The 13,795-nt window shown below is 48.5% G+C and overlaps 1 protein-coding gene across 2 annotated transcripts in view; it reads left to right on the forward strand.

Annotated features, from left to right (window-relative positions):
* The window catches only part of SLC25A48 (solute carrier family 25 member 48), a 43,564-nt gene that overhangs the window by 11,650 nt on the left and 18,119 nt on the right, over positions 1–13,795 (forward strand). The gene's annotated exons all lie outside the window — the stretch shown is intronic.

A 13,795-nucleotide genomic window follows, 5' to 3' on the forward strand; every position in this document is an offset into this window, starting at 1 on the left:
CTCCCTGCTGGAAAGAGGTGCGTGCCTCTTCTCCTGGGACCAGTTTTGATAAAGGAGGTTGGAAAGAACAAGAAGGCACTTACTGTGTGGACAGAAAGGGCCAGCTGTAGAGAAAGGATGAGCTGGGGGCTCTTAGACAAATTCCAATACCTTGGAGTTTGGTCCTTGGCTCTCATTTTACTCTGCCTCCTCAGGGAAGATACCATCCCTTTCTGGGCCTCAGTCTCCTTATCTGTATGATGGAAGGACTGCGTCTTGGTCCTTCCTGTGACCTCAGATATATACCTGACAGATGTTGTGGATAAGACCCCTCTGCTTGGCCACCTTCTAAGTGGCCTCCCTGTGAGCCTTCTGCCCACAGAGGCTGGGTGGGGAGTCAGCTGTGCTGGCCCATGGCTGAAGCCCCAGAATGTCACTCAGGAGCATCCTGGGCCAGTGCCTCTCCTCCCCCGACTGCTACCCAGGCTCCTTGGTTCACCTGCCCTCCCTGCTCAGCTGGGCAGGTGTCCAGGGCAGGTCTGCACACACTCCAAGCATGGTGCTGCTGCTCCTCACAGGGGCCCCTCCTACCCCAAGAACAGGAGTCACAGCTGCTAGGTGCTCAGTGCCCCAGGGCCCACGGTCCCTGTGAGCATGCAGAGAGATGCAGGGCAACACTGAGATGGTTCACCCAGAGAGTCACGGAGCGTGCCCCCCTGGGGGCCACCGAGGAGATGCAGCGCAGGGGCATCCGCACCCCCACCTGCCTAACACGCTGAGTCATGTCTTGGTGCCTTTCAGTTTGACCAAAGGGTTGCACCTCTGAGAAGAGTTCGAAGCTCACTGATATGGTCCTGTGTTAGAAGCAGAAGCAAAAATGTAGAGAAATGAAGGGGCATTGTGAGCAGGCCTAGAGTGCAGGAGTCCTGACCCCCAGGCTGGTTTTTTGTGCTCTCCTGTCTACTTTCACAAAGTTGTGTTGGTCTAGGGTGCAGAGTAGGTTTCTCTCCATAAGGCTTGGAGCTCTTTGGGGTCCACGTGTTGGATGAGTCTCAGTGATGGGGCTCCTCGGTTCATGGGGGCAGCCCTGCCCACTTCACAACCAAGGCGCCTCATCCCGGGAAGGGGAGGAGAGCGGGGCAGGTGTGCATGTGTACCTGTGAGGGCCCCCAGCCAGCCTGGACACCCAGGGAGAGTGCTGGGACACAGGATGCCGGGACATTCGGAGACAAGTTCATCGGTGAACTTTCTTGACAGTGTGGGTTCCATCCTCTGTTCTTCCCTCGCCCACCTACACTTTCCCTGAAGAGGGTTCTAGAATGGTGGCTGACTTAGCAGGCTAAGACCTGAGCTACAGGAGTCCTGAAGCCGGACTAGAAGTCTCCGCGACTAGAGGAAGGACGGGAGCAGCTCCAGAATAGCCAGACCCAAGAAAGGCCCCACCCCTGGGTGTGCAGGAGCCTGACTTTTAGGGAGCGGAGCAGCCTCTGTTAGCAGCTGCCAAAGCTGCTAAGTGCTCATCGTGTCCTGACACTGTGTTAAGTGCTGTTTACGCATGGCCCCATTTAACATCCCCCCGACAGTGTGAGGTTCATTTACCCGATACACAGTAGTTATGCACTTGCTGTGTGCCAGGCCTATGGCTAAGTGCTGAGACCACAGTGGTGGACAGAAGACTCTGTCCTGTTCCTCTTGCAGCTCTCCATCCAGCAAACAGGCAGACAGGCATTGGGCCACTCCAGATAGGGTGGGGGAGAGTGGAGGAGGTTCTCAGCCAGGCTGGGGGTCAGGAAGGGCTTTGGGGAAGGTGGTGAGAGGGGTCAAAAGAGGGCCTGGAGGTCAGGACTGGGCACCTGCTCAAGGCCACACTGAGGGCCACCTGTGCCTGCTCGCCTGGGCCCTGGGGGCCTGGGGCAGAACTCCCTAGAACTGCCATCTGGGACGTCAAGACTCTTGTGGAGCCCTTGTTAGCTGGATAAGCCCTCTGAGCAGGGAGGATGTGGGAACGTGCGGCTCTGTTCTTCCCCAGCATCTCATCCTACTCCTGTATGGATGGGGACCATGGCCCAGGTTGTAAGTTTATCTGTGATACCAGAAGGAAACCGGTTCTTAAGCAAACCCCTTGAGGCAGCAACAGAAAATGAAAATGCACTTGTTCTGTCCTTTCCAAGGTGCCAGGAAGCTAGCCTTTAGGGAATTCAGGGAAGGCTCTTAAAAAGAGACCAGGGGAGGCCCTGCACACAGAAAAACTTTTCTCAGCCCTTCTAAGCTCGAAGTCATCAGCACCTGGTCCCAGCGGGTTATCTGACAGTGCAAACACAAAGGAGTTGACCTGAGTGTGTGGAGAGAAGGTAGAAACCAAGGCTGGAGGGTCCCCCTCGGCTGTGCCCCTAGAACCTCCAATCTGGACTAAGGCAGAACACTCCTGGCCATGGGGGCAAGGAGCCAGTGTTTACTCAAGCTTACCATGCGGCAGGCACTGTGTAAAGAGCTCATGGTGTTTAATAGTCACGGAAACCAAGTTCCTGGACGTTTACAAAGGGGAGACAGAGACACAGGGAGATTCCACTGCCTGCCCGAGGTCCCTGCCCAAATCGGGGGTGGAGCTGGGACGAGGGCCCAGGCAGGTGACTCAGGACCACTGATGCTGTTTCTGCTTCTGCCCCCAGGGTTTTGTAGAAGCTGAGGCTGCAGCGACTTTGGTAACATCTGGGCCTTTGCAGAGAATCATCATATACAAAACCAATTGCAAACTTTGAGGGAGGGAAGGGAAGTGGGAACTTGACTCTAAAATGACATTGTTCAAGTAGTGGGTGCAGCCCGTGGGCTCCAAGGGGTGGGTCTGAATTCTGTGGCTTTGGGCAGCTCTTCTCTGCATGGCCACTCTTCCTTACCTCCCTCATCCCCTCAGATGCTTGAGAGAGGGGGCTTTGGTGACTGTGGGTGCTGGGCAGGATCAACTACTGGGGAAAAAGCAGGGGAGGCAGGTGGTGGGTCATCAGGCAGTTCTTTCTGCCCGGAATCCCTCCAGAAGTAGAGGAAGGATGTGGTTTTTCTTTCACTTGTTCCTCAGAAACCCTCTAGGCCAAAGGTAGGGGGTAGACTCGCTGGGCCCAGGCAGGAAGCATCAGTAAGCACGGGTGCCTGGAGAATGCACCCTTTTCCATTGTTTGAACACCTGCAGCCCTCCGAGCCTGTGCTTCATTTTCCCCCTTCTTATAGAAAAACAAAACATGCTTACTTTCCATGTCACTCTGGTATTAGAAATGCAGTCATTTAGCCTTGGTGCCTGGGAGGCAATGGGGAGTAATGGGAAATAGTTGCAGGTTGCCCAAATCCTCTCTAAGGGGGTGGCTTCGACTCAGCTCCAGCCGACTATTGCCACACAGCCTGGATCTTAAAAAAAAAAAGAAGGCAGAGAGCTAGATTTTCCCAGGGTCTTTTAATTGGAAATTGTCAGATAATTCAATCAAAACCAAAGTCAAATGCAAACCAACATTAACACCATGTAGCCCAGACCATTGTGTGGACTAGACAGTGTGGGCTAGTGGTTAGCTGCCAGCTTGTGGTCTCTGCTCTGAGCCAAGCCCACTCTCCTTGACAACTGTGCTGAGATGGGTAAATTTAAGCTGCCTTGTGCGGGGCTTGTGGGATTGCTCATGGCTTGCAGCTTTACCCCAGAATTGCCAGTCCACTTCCTGGGTGGTGACAATGGGGGTCTGTGAGAGACCACGCTCCATACTGAAGGCAGGGGCTAGAGGCCTCTGGCTTCCCTGTTTGGGGGCAGATGTCAGGTGGAATGCAGGCCATGCTGAGGTGAGAACCCAGCTCATCTGGTTGGAGACATGCAGATATAAAGCCATTGAGTTCATCCTGATTGTCTGAATGTGGAGGGAAAGAGTTTAGCCATCCAACCAAGTACAGTCACCATTAATACATTCGTGTATTTCTTCTTCCTTTTCAGTGTGCATAGATGAAATGTTTTAAGAGGTTTTACTCATATTATCTAGACAGTTTCATATCCTGTTGTTAACAGTGTAACGAACATTTTCCATGTTACTAAAATAACATTATAAAATGAAAATAGATGGATAATATTTAAAACAGATGTACAATAGTCCATAAAATACACACACGTATTTTGAGAGGGATGATATAGCGTGATAAGAATTCAGTTTCTGGGGTTAGACTACCTGCTTCTATTATCTTCACCGATTGTCAGGAAGCCTCAGTTTGTGTGCTGTGCTCAGTCGCTTCAGTAGTGTCAAACTCTTTGCAACCCTATGGACTGTAGCCCGTCAGGCTCCTCTGTCCATGAGATTCTCTAGGCATGAATATTGGAGTGGGTTGCCATTTCCTACTCCAGGGATCCCTGGATCTTTCCTATGCAGGGATCAAACCAGCATCTTTAGGTCTCCTGCTTTGGCAGGTGGGTTTTTTATTTGTTTGTTTTTTACTACTAGTGCCACCTGGGAAATGCAAGCCTCAGTTTCCTCATCTGCAATACGGGAATAACAAGAGTAGCTCAGTCATAACTGGGATGGGATAGAATCATGCATAACACACGAAGATCTGAGCACAGTGTCTGATACATTGAAAACATGAGATAAATGTTAGCAATACAGTTAAACTTATTATTTAGAAGTCTTCCTACTAATGTAAATATAGGTTGTTTACAGTTTTTCCTCTTTTAAAAATAGTGATGTGATCAGCAAATTTGTCCATAAAGAGTTGCCTTCATTTGCAGTCATTTCCCTAAATGTGTGGGCTCTTTGATTCATGAGTAGGTCAAAGAGTATGGTCATTTTTAGGATTCTTGGTACGTGCTGTGAAATTTGTTATATAGAGGAGTTTTACCAAATGATATCAGCATTTACTGAAGTTTAAAGGGAATGTCCATTTGGCATTGCCCACCCCTCATGAAAACTCCCCGGACGGCAGTTATCCTCATGAAAACGGAGGTTTTCTCCCTGGGGTCTCTGTCACTTGGCCTGAATTCTTTCAGATCTGGCCTTGACAGTAAGGTGCCTGTGAAGGTGCCGTTTTCAAGTTACCATTCCCCGGGCATGAGCTGCACTAGGCGCCCTGCTGCGCCCGTGCTGGAATTCGGGGCTGAGGTCCAGGGCCAGCAGTTCTACCTGGGCCAAGTCACATCCGAGAGCCCAGTGGCCAGTGACACTCACTCCTCCCCCATCTGGGAGCTTTCAGGTCTGTGTTTTCATTAAGAACCTAATTAATGTGCAGATCACAAAGCCCTTAACACCACAGGAGGCCGGGGTTTGGGGGACTGGAGGAGGACTCAGCATTAACTCTGTGCTGACCTTTGCAGGAATTCCACCAGGCCCAGCTGGAGGCAAAGGGCTGAGTGTTATACCTGCTTAAATCCTCTCTTCCATTCATTCACTAGCATTTTCCCAGTCTCTGCAATGAGCAAAGCTGAGTGGGCACATCAGGTATCAGACACACACAGGCCCTGTGTTCATGGAGCCCTCAGTCTGGTGGGGAATCAAATGTGCACCGGAGTGAGAAAGGCCTGTGGAAGACTCTGGAACCTCAGAATCTGGCTCTGCACACGAGGAAGGCTCCAGAGAGGAGTGGTTGTCAATTGGGTGCTTGAATATTGGCTAGGATTTGGAAGTGGGGAGGGGGAGGTCTTTTAGACTGAGGACCGATGGAGGGAAGGAGTCAGGGGCAGGAAGAGCGGGTCTGTGTAGGGATGAGTGGGGAAGGGTGAAAGATACAGGGTCAGGTATGAAGAGCTTGGATTATTAGCTGAGTGTGAGTTTCTGTGCTATTCTGCAGGCAGTGGGGTGTCTTGGACATCAGCATGACCTGAGCAAAGCTGTGTGTCAGGAAGTGATGAACCTGACGTTCAGAGGAATGGAAGGGGTGGGAATGGTAGAGGTAAGGAGGCTGCTGCCACAGACCAGGCAAGAGGCTGGGAACCTGTCTCAGGGCCATGGACTTTGGGAACACAGGGGAGCGGTAACTTAAAGAGGCATAGATAATGCAGAACCAACAGGCCAATAAGGAGAGAAGAAAGTGTTGAAAATGACCCAGGATTTCAAAGTTGGGTAGCGACGAGGGAGGCAGTACCACCTACAAAGGAAATGGAACAGCAGATGAAGCCTGCGAGACAGAACTTGGTGGGAGTGGGTCAGCACGCATGCTCGTTGTTGCGGTTGACGGTTTGGATCCCGGCTGGAGAGGCAGTCTCAAGTGAGAGTGTGGAGACTTGGCCTTGGTTCCTGTTCTTGGGGAGAGGGGAACTCCAGCTGAAATGTTAGGGCAGGAGATCTAGACAGGAATCTGACAGACGTAAAAGTGACAGCTGAAGTCATGACATTAAGTGCAAATGCCAAGTTGAGCTGCAAAAACAAAGAGGGGACTGGCAATGAGAAAACGCTGTGAAGAAGTTTGAGAAGGAGCTGTACTGACACTAATAGCTATAGTTAACAAGTGCCGTGCCTGGCCATGCGTTCTGTGCTAACACACACCCTGAGATTCAGTCGCCACAGCAACTCTATGAAATATGCACTGTCAGTCTCCATCTGGTGGGTGGGGAAACAGACGCTGGGTTTAAGTGACTTATCCGTGCTCTCTGGGCTATTCTGCCCCAGCCTGTGCAGTTCCACACCCTGGAAACACAGTCCTGAGAGACTAGTGTCACCATCGTGGGGAAGGAGAGGGAAAAGGGGAGAGCCGCTGAAGTCAGGGTGACAGTGAATGGAGACCAAAGAAAAAGACTCTTTTCCAAATTGGGAGAGAAGAAGGAAAGAGATAATTGAGAGAGAATTTCGAGGCAAGAGGAAGGAAGTTGAGGGAGCCTGACTCTACCATATTTAATATAATCTGATGGAATGACGGGTAGAGAGTGTAGCCAGGATTCGAGGAGGAGAGTGTCCTACTATCTGGATGTGCCAAGAGGGGACATGCTGACAAGGGCTGGGTTGGATGGTGAGTGGGGAGTGCCAGCCGAGGGTGATCATCAGCCATTCACCTGAACACAAACCCCATTTGAGTCTGGAAGGCTGTCTGATGACAAAATGGGGTGAAACCATTTCTGCGATTTCCATGGACCTTCAGAAATGTCTGACTGGGAAGGGCAGTAACTGTGCCTCAGAGGCCCTGACTACATCAGTTTGTCTCTTTGGCAACATAGTTTTATTGCTCCCATAAAGATGTGAGGCTGCTCAGAAGCATATTTATCTCTAGGCAGGTTAGCCATCTGATACTTTCTAAGGATTTCCCAGTTCAGGGCAGGAATGATTGATGCTAAGCTCTGTAAAGAGATATATGTTGCTCCATCAGTTTCTAAAGAAGGAAGCCTATGGGAAGGCAGGAATTCTTGGAATGTGACAAGTGGCACAGAAACCACAGTTGGGGCCTTCTTCTCAAGTAGGCTGTATGCCAATAGGAAGTGAGGGCTGGAGCAATGGCAGCCCAAAAGTGGAGGGAGGTGTTTTGTGAAGAGGCTAAGCATATAGCCATGCAGTTCAAGAGGCACCCTTGAGTTCTGGACAGTTTGAATCTTTTTCAAGCTGTGGTCTCACATAGCTTGCCAAAATTAATGAAGATGTACACAACGTAACGCACCATTGTACAAGTTGCGTACAATAAATACGGACACACCCATTTGTTCTTTCAATTGACAAGGGCAAATATTGTCTTGATTTCTACTTGACGCTAGTGTTGGTAGCTCTCAGTGCTGTGTGGGTACCCACAGTCTTCCATAGGAGGCTTGGCAGGTCATGGCAGGTCACAGCAGGGCAAAGCTGCCTGATATTGGCAGGTCTGGCTCTTCTGGAATCTGAAATTATATCAGGACAAGTTAATAAAGACAATAGTGGTAACTATTTGCCTCAAGTGAAATACATTTGTACAACACACATTTTGGTAAACTGTACTTGCCAAAGTGCATTCTCAGTTAATTTGCACAGAAGCCCAATGAGGATATGGAGAGGCCTCTTATTCTTCCCCTTTTGTATATGACAAGGAGACTGAAGGCTAGTGTTGGGGAGTCTTTTTCATTAGGTTGTATAGAAAATAGCAACTGAGCAGCAGAGCAAACCCCAGCTGCTCCTAACACAGAGCTCTTTCTAGTAAACCATCTGCCTATCATGGACTCTTTAGATCATGAGAAAACTGCCATACCCTCTACAAACAGGAACCAGGCCAGAGCTTCCCATTGGTAATATCCTGGGGAGGTGAACCCAGGGTCCCCCAGCCTGTTCAAATCCAAACCACAGAGGTTATACCCAGCCTGTCTATTGTAGGATGTCCATCCATAGTACTGGATGCTTCCACAGCATCTTAGGCCAGTGTGGAAGCTTACACCATGATTTGGAAGTGTCTTTTAGTCTCTGGCACAAGGATCAGACAGGGCTGGGCTTGGAGGAACGTCCATCATGGGAGATGCGGCTTTGGGAGGCCCCCCCTGCTAGAGCTGTCGATCAGATGCTCAAGTGTTCTCTGAATGGTGTTGAGGCACATAAAGCCCACAGTGTCAGGCACAGGGTCACAGGGCCGGTTCCAATACCAGAAAACTCACTGAGCCAGTTAGGGGAAAACCATGTGCTCCAAAAACAGAAGCAACCAAAACAGACCATGACAGGGGTACAGCCTTGGCAGGCACTAAGGGTCCTGGTTTTTTCTATGAGTACCTTTTTAAAAACATTATCTATTTTATTTGGCCATGTTGGGTCTTAGTTTCAGCCCTCTGGCTCGGTAGTTTGGGAACTCAGGCTTAGCTGCCCATAGGCATGTTGTGTCTTACTTCCCCGACCAGGGATCGAACCGAGTCCTGGAAGGTGGATTCTTAACCACTGGACCACCAGAAAAGTCCCTACGAGGACTTTTTAAATATACGAAATGGAGTCCAACCCATAGAACAGTGGCTTTACTTAGTGTCCATGATTAAGAAAACGCATACGATAAGAAACTACTGTGGATTATCAGTGTATTTAAGTAATTTTTATTGAGTTCCCACAATAGCACCTACACATGTGAGAAAAATGGTCAGACACGTGTATGAGATATTTGAGGAATTCTATCTGTCTTCAAGGCTTGTGGATTGGTGGGTCCCTTGAAGTAACCCCGTGCTCCCGCCTTGCACTTGAGAGCCTGCTGGCCCAGGGGTATTTGAGCACAGAACACTTGGTGAGCCTGCACATTGTTGACTGGGGACCAGCAGGGCCTCATCTGTGGGTGGCTGACTTGCTAAGGATTTTCAGGAGAAACTGATGTGTTAAGAAATGGTGTTGTGTCCACCTCCAACCCCCACCGGCAAACAGAGGAGATCTGGTGTCCCTGAGGCCTGGGCTCTCCTTACTTCAAGTGGATCTGTGACTAGTCACTGTGCTTCACCTGACTTTCCTGTCTCCAAGGCCATGACCCACTGAAGACACTGAACAGCACTGCCCTAGGAAGGAAAGAGTTAAAAACTGTTTGTGTTCGTCTGGGAAGGGTACCGTGGGATGCTGCAGCAGGTCCCTGGGTTCTCAGCAGAGGGGCGCCAGAGGCAGATCTACAGGGACCTCAGCCTGTGTCTGGGCCAGTGTAGCCTCTCTGAGGTAGGAGGATCCCCCAAGGAGTGACTGTGTGGGTACCTGTGAGGACTGGCTAAACCTGGACGCCCCCATCCCCTGAAGAGTTCTCTGAAGAGGCACCTGCCATCAGAGGGGCCTCCTGGCCCAGGCAGGAGCCAGCAAGCCAGGTGCCAGATGCTGCTGCTGAGCAGTGGGGCCAGATGGCCACAGCGTGTGGTCCAAGGAGCGATGCTGCTGCTGAGCAGTGAGCCACACGGCACAGCGTGTGGTCCAAGGAGCGAGGAGGGGACTGGGCCGAACAACGCAGGGGAGCCCAGAGGAGGGGTCTTTTTAGAACTGTGGAGGCTTCCTGTGCTCTTAGGTGAAGGTGAGGAGCAGAGTGGGAGGTGATATTACTGACTTTGAATATCCTGCCTGTCATGTGGGCTTGACTTGATCCTAAATGAATTTAGGAAAACAAAGAAAACCACAGACATCATGAGTGTTACTGCACCTATTATAGTAAAAGGCTCTTAGTTTAAAGAGGACAGTAAAAAATGGCCTCAATAGCAAAGCAAATAGCAAAGCATTCAGGGTAAGAAATAATCAAAATTTGATTCATCATCTTATCCTTACTTCAGAACAAAAAGTTCTCATGAGGGAAACTAAATACATTTCACCCTAGAAGGAAATATACCTAATGTGAACCCCTTCACAGGCATGTGTGCACCCCCAAGCCCAAGCCCTGGAGGTTCCTGAACAACAGGCTGAGGGGAGGTTCAGTGTGAGCAAAGTACCCACCTCCTTCCTTGGGTTCCTTGCACAAAGACATACAAATTCACATGCATCGGTTGTGTATATTTCTGAGAGCTGCTTGCCAGCAACCTCCCAAGTCAGTTTTTAAGGGTCACCAAAATGTGTTTTACCCAGACTAAAACTGGTCCAGAGTTAGAGTTACCAGAGGCTCCGATTCAGCGCTTTTCTAAGTCTGGCTGCCAGGTCTCCCTGGCAACACCTCCATGAGCCATGGAGCATCTTGTGGTTTGAGCAACTGATCAGAATGCCTGCCGTCTTCTGCCTCATGGTCCTGTATGAACTGTCCATACCACTACACTAAAGTAGGTGGGCCTGTGACAACTGTCACCTGAAAGAGATTTGCTTTTCGTCGGGTGACACATCGTTGACATCACAGAATCCTTTTACCTTGAAAAGCAGGAGAGGCTAGGTAGCCTTCAGAGTTTTGCTCTGCCTGAGTGACCAAAATGGCTTATTTCAAGCATCAGATGCCATTTTCTCAGTAGGATAGGGTACTGGTGCATGTCATGGTCAAAACTCACGAATTGTGCACTTATCAGCTACACCGTTTATGGGATGTAAATTACACCTCAGTTGAAAAAACAAGCTAATGAAAACAAGTAGAGGAGGCCAGAGAAGACAAAGGGAATCTTGAGGTTGATTGGTCTTCATGGGAAAAGAGGTGAGACTGGAGAAGGGGGAAGAAGTCCAGCCAAGGATGCATCATCTCAGTGTAATAACAAGGACACATCAAACAAACCTCAGATAAGAGGAGTTCTGTTAACAAGAAGGGGGTGGTGTACTTTTAAAAAATGTCATTGTCATCATAAAAAAAAAATAACAAAGCAAGGCTGTGGAAATGCTCCAGATGAAAGGAAGCTACAGAGACATGACAACGAAATATAATACCTGATGGACTGGATTGTGTCATGGGGGTGGGGAGAAACACTCTAAAGGTCAACGTGAGATCACTGGGAGCATGAGCACAGACAGTACATTAGATACAAAGATTGTCCGTGTGATTATGAACCTGGCTCCTTTCCCACAGCGTGTAGAATGGCATCCTGATTCTTAGGAAACACAGACTGAAGAATTCAATGGTAAGGGCTATTTTGTATGTAACTCACCCTGAAATGGCTCAGAGAATAAAATTATATATTGTATGTATGGGCCAGAGAATTTCCTTCTTGCTTATTTTGGGAGAAAAACAATGAAAGTACAGATCTGGTGCTGGGTTGGGTCTTGATGACAAGGTTGGCTCTCGGTTTGGTCAAATGTTTTTCCCATTTTATCAGACTCTCTCGTTCTATCAGTAACTCCTGAAAGTCACATCGTACCCACAACTGATTGATGAAAACCTTGACTCCAGGTCGGGTCACTGTTACCTGGAGCTGAACCAGGCAAAGTTTAGGAATTGGGACAAAGGCATCTGTTCAGTTTAATTGCACACCCATGTTTGAGTGAGGAGTAGAGGAAGGGTATGGGCAGGGAGGGAGGGAGAGGACACACAAACCATAAAACAAATAAGGTAAAATGTTAAAAATAGGTGCGGGGGTAAATGTGTAAATATAGGTGCGGGGGGTTCTGTGTCAAATTTTCTCTCTTTTTTTGTACTTTGTTTTTTCAAATTTGAAATTATTTCCAAATAAAAATTTTATTTACAAATGTCAGGGGTGAGCTGCAAGAAGTTGAGGGCTTCACAGTATCACCTTGTGTCCAGAGGCCCTGACAATCAGCTCAGACTCATGTCAATGTTCCAGGTCAGAATTATAATTATATTGATGTAATAGTTGTAAATGGATCATTTTCAAGCAATTAAAGCTAGATTGCTTATGTTATAACCCTAGAAGAATATGAGAGAATTTCCTTATTGCTTATTCTGAAAAGAAAAGGGAAAAAAAGGCAGATTTTTTTGACAAAGCCACTTGGTGGTTGGACAGGTGTTTTTTTTTTTTTTCCAACATCTGTACCTCCAAACAAGCAGAATGTTAACAGGAGCTCTCCTTCAGTAAGTGACTTTTGAGCTCTACATCATACTCATAGTTGATTCATGAAAACTTTGACTTTGGGGACAAATCACTGGTACTTCCATGTGAGCATGGCCCAGGCAAAGTTTATATGTTGGGACAATTACAACTATTTGGTTTAATGCCAAATTTTCCCAGGATGACCCTAGTGGTATCCTAGTGGCTTTGGGAGAGAAACGAGTGTTCAGTGATCTCCCAGAGTGCTCTCAAAGACTGCATGCAGTATCTGACCTTGCCCTGAGCTCAGAGTGCCCTGTGCCCCTAAACGTGGCTGCCACACCTGCTCATTCCCTGCGGGATCCACTGTGAAGGAGAATGGGACTCGGCCTCCCGCAGTTGGCTTAACACACATGGCCTTTATCCCTCTCTTCCCTCAACACAGGAAGAATATACAGGGCTAGTTTGTCAAAGCAAATTTTCCAGGCAAATAGAAACCTCCCCCTTGACCTTGTCTACATCCAGGATAAGTGAAAAGGACAAGTTGTACTTAACTCCTAAATTTCCTGTTTGGACTGTGGCATCATGAAGCTGAGTATTCTTTCCTGACCTTCATCTGATAAAGATGGGGCTGTTTAGGGGGCTTGGAAGTTCACCTGTGTAACGAAAATGATCTGTCTCTTAGCCAGCATGCTGTAAAAACCCAAATGAGCTGGTGCTTCCGGGGAATTGAACCCAGGTGACAAAATGGGCATGTGGTCACAAGCAAGCTCCATTCTGTTTCTGTCCTGGTCATGTCACCTTAGTTCTCCAAGAAGGGAAAGTTGAGAATATGATCTGCTTTATCTGCACTGGGACTGGGAGGTCTCTCTGGCCACGAGTCAAAGCTATGCCAAAGGTCTGTAGCAGAGTAGATGAGCATCAGACAGGGAGATAAAAGGAGCCAGGTGGAAGGATTAGAGTCATTGCTTTCTATCTACATATGTCCTGAGAAGACACTACCAACATAACAACCAGACCAAGACCAATGATCTGCCAGCAGAGATCCCAGTGGTCAAAGAAGGAGACAGCACTCTGTGCCCTGGACTCTGAGGGGCCAATGGCACAGGTCTGCCCTACAACTGTTTCAGGGCACCGCCTGGCCAGGGCTGGAGTGAGTCAGTGAGACCATGTCCAGCCTTCCAGCCCGTCATCTGGTCTCAGTAATGCTCTGGTGAGACCACTGCACCCCTGCAATGTTCCTAGCACCATGCTGAGCTCTTTATAGGTATTACCTTGTTTATATTCACAACAGCCTATTCTCATTTTTATTTTTAAAAAATACAATTTCCTAACTTTATTGAGATACGGTTGACATATAGCCTTGTATAAGTTTAGGGTTCACAGTGTGATGATTTGGTGCACATATGTGTAGTGAAATGATATCAAGATAAGGTCAGTTTGCACATCCACCACTTCACATAGTTAGCATTTTGTGTGGGTATGTGGTGAGAGTATTTAAAATCTACTGTGTTAGCAACTTTCAGTATG

This window comes from Bos indicus, chromosome 7, assembly GCF_029378745.1.
Source record: "Bos indicus isolate NIAB-ARS_2022 breed Sahiwal x Tharparkar chromosome 7, NIAB-ARS_B.indTharparkar_mat_pri_1.0, whole genome shotgun sequence".
Lineage (NCBI taxonomy): Eukaryota > Metazoa > Chordata > Mammalia > Artiodactyla > Bovidae > Bos > Bos indicus.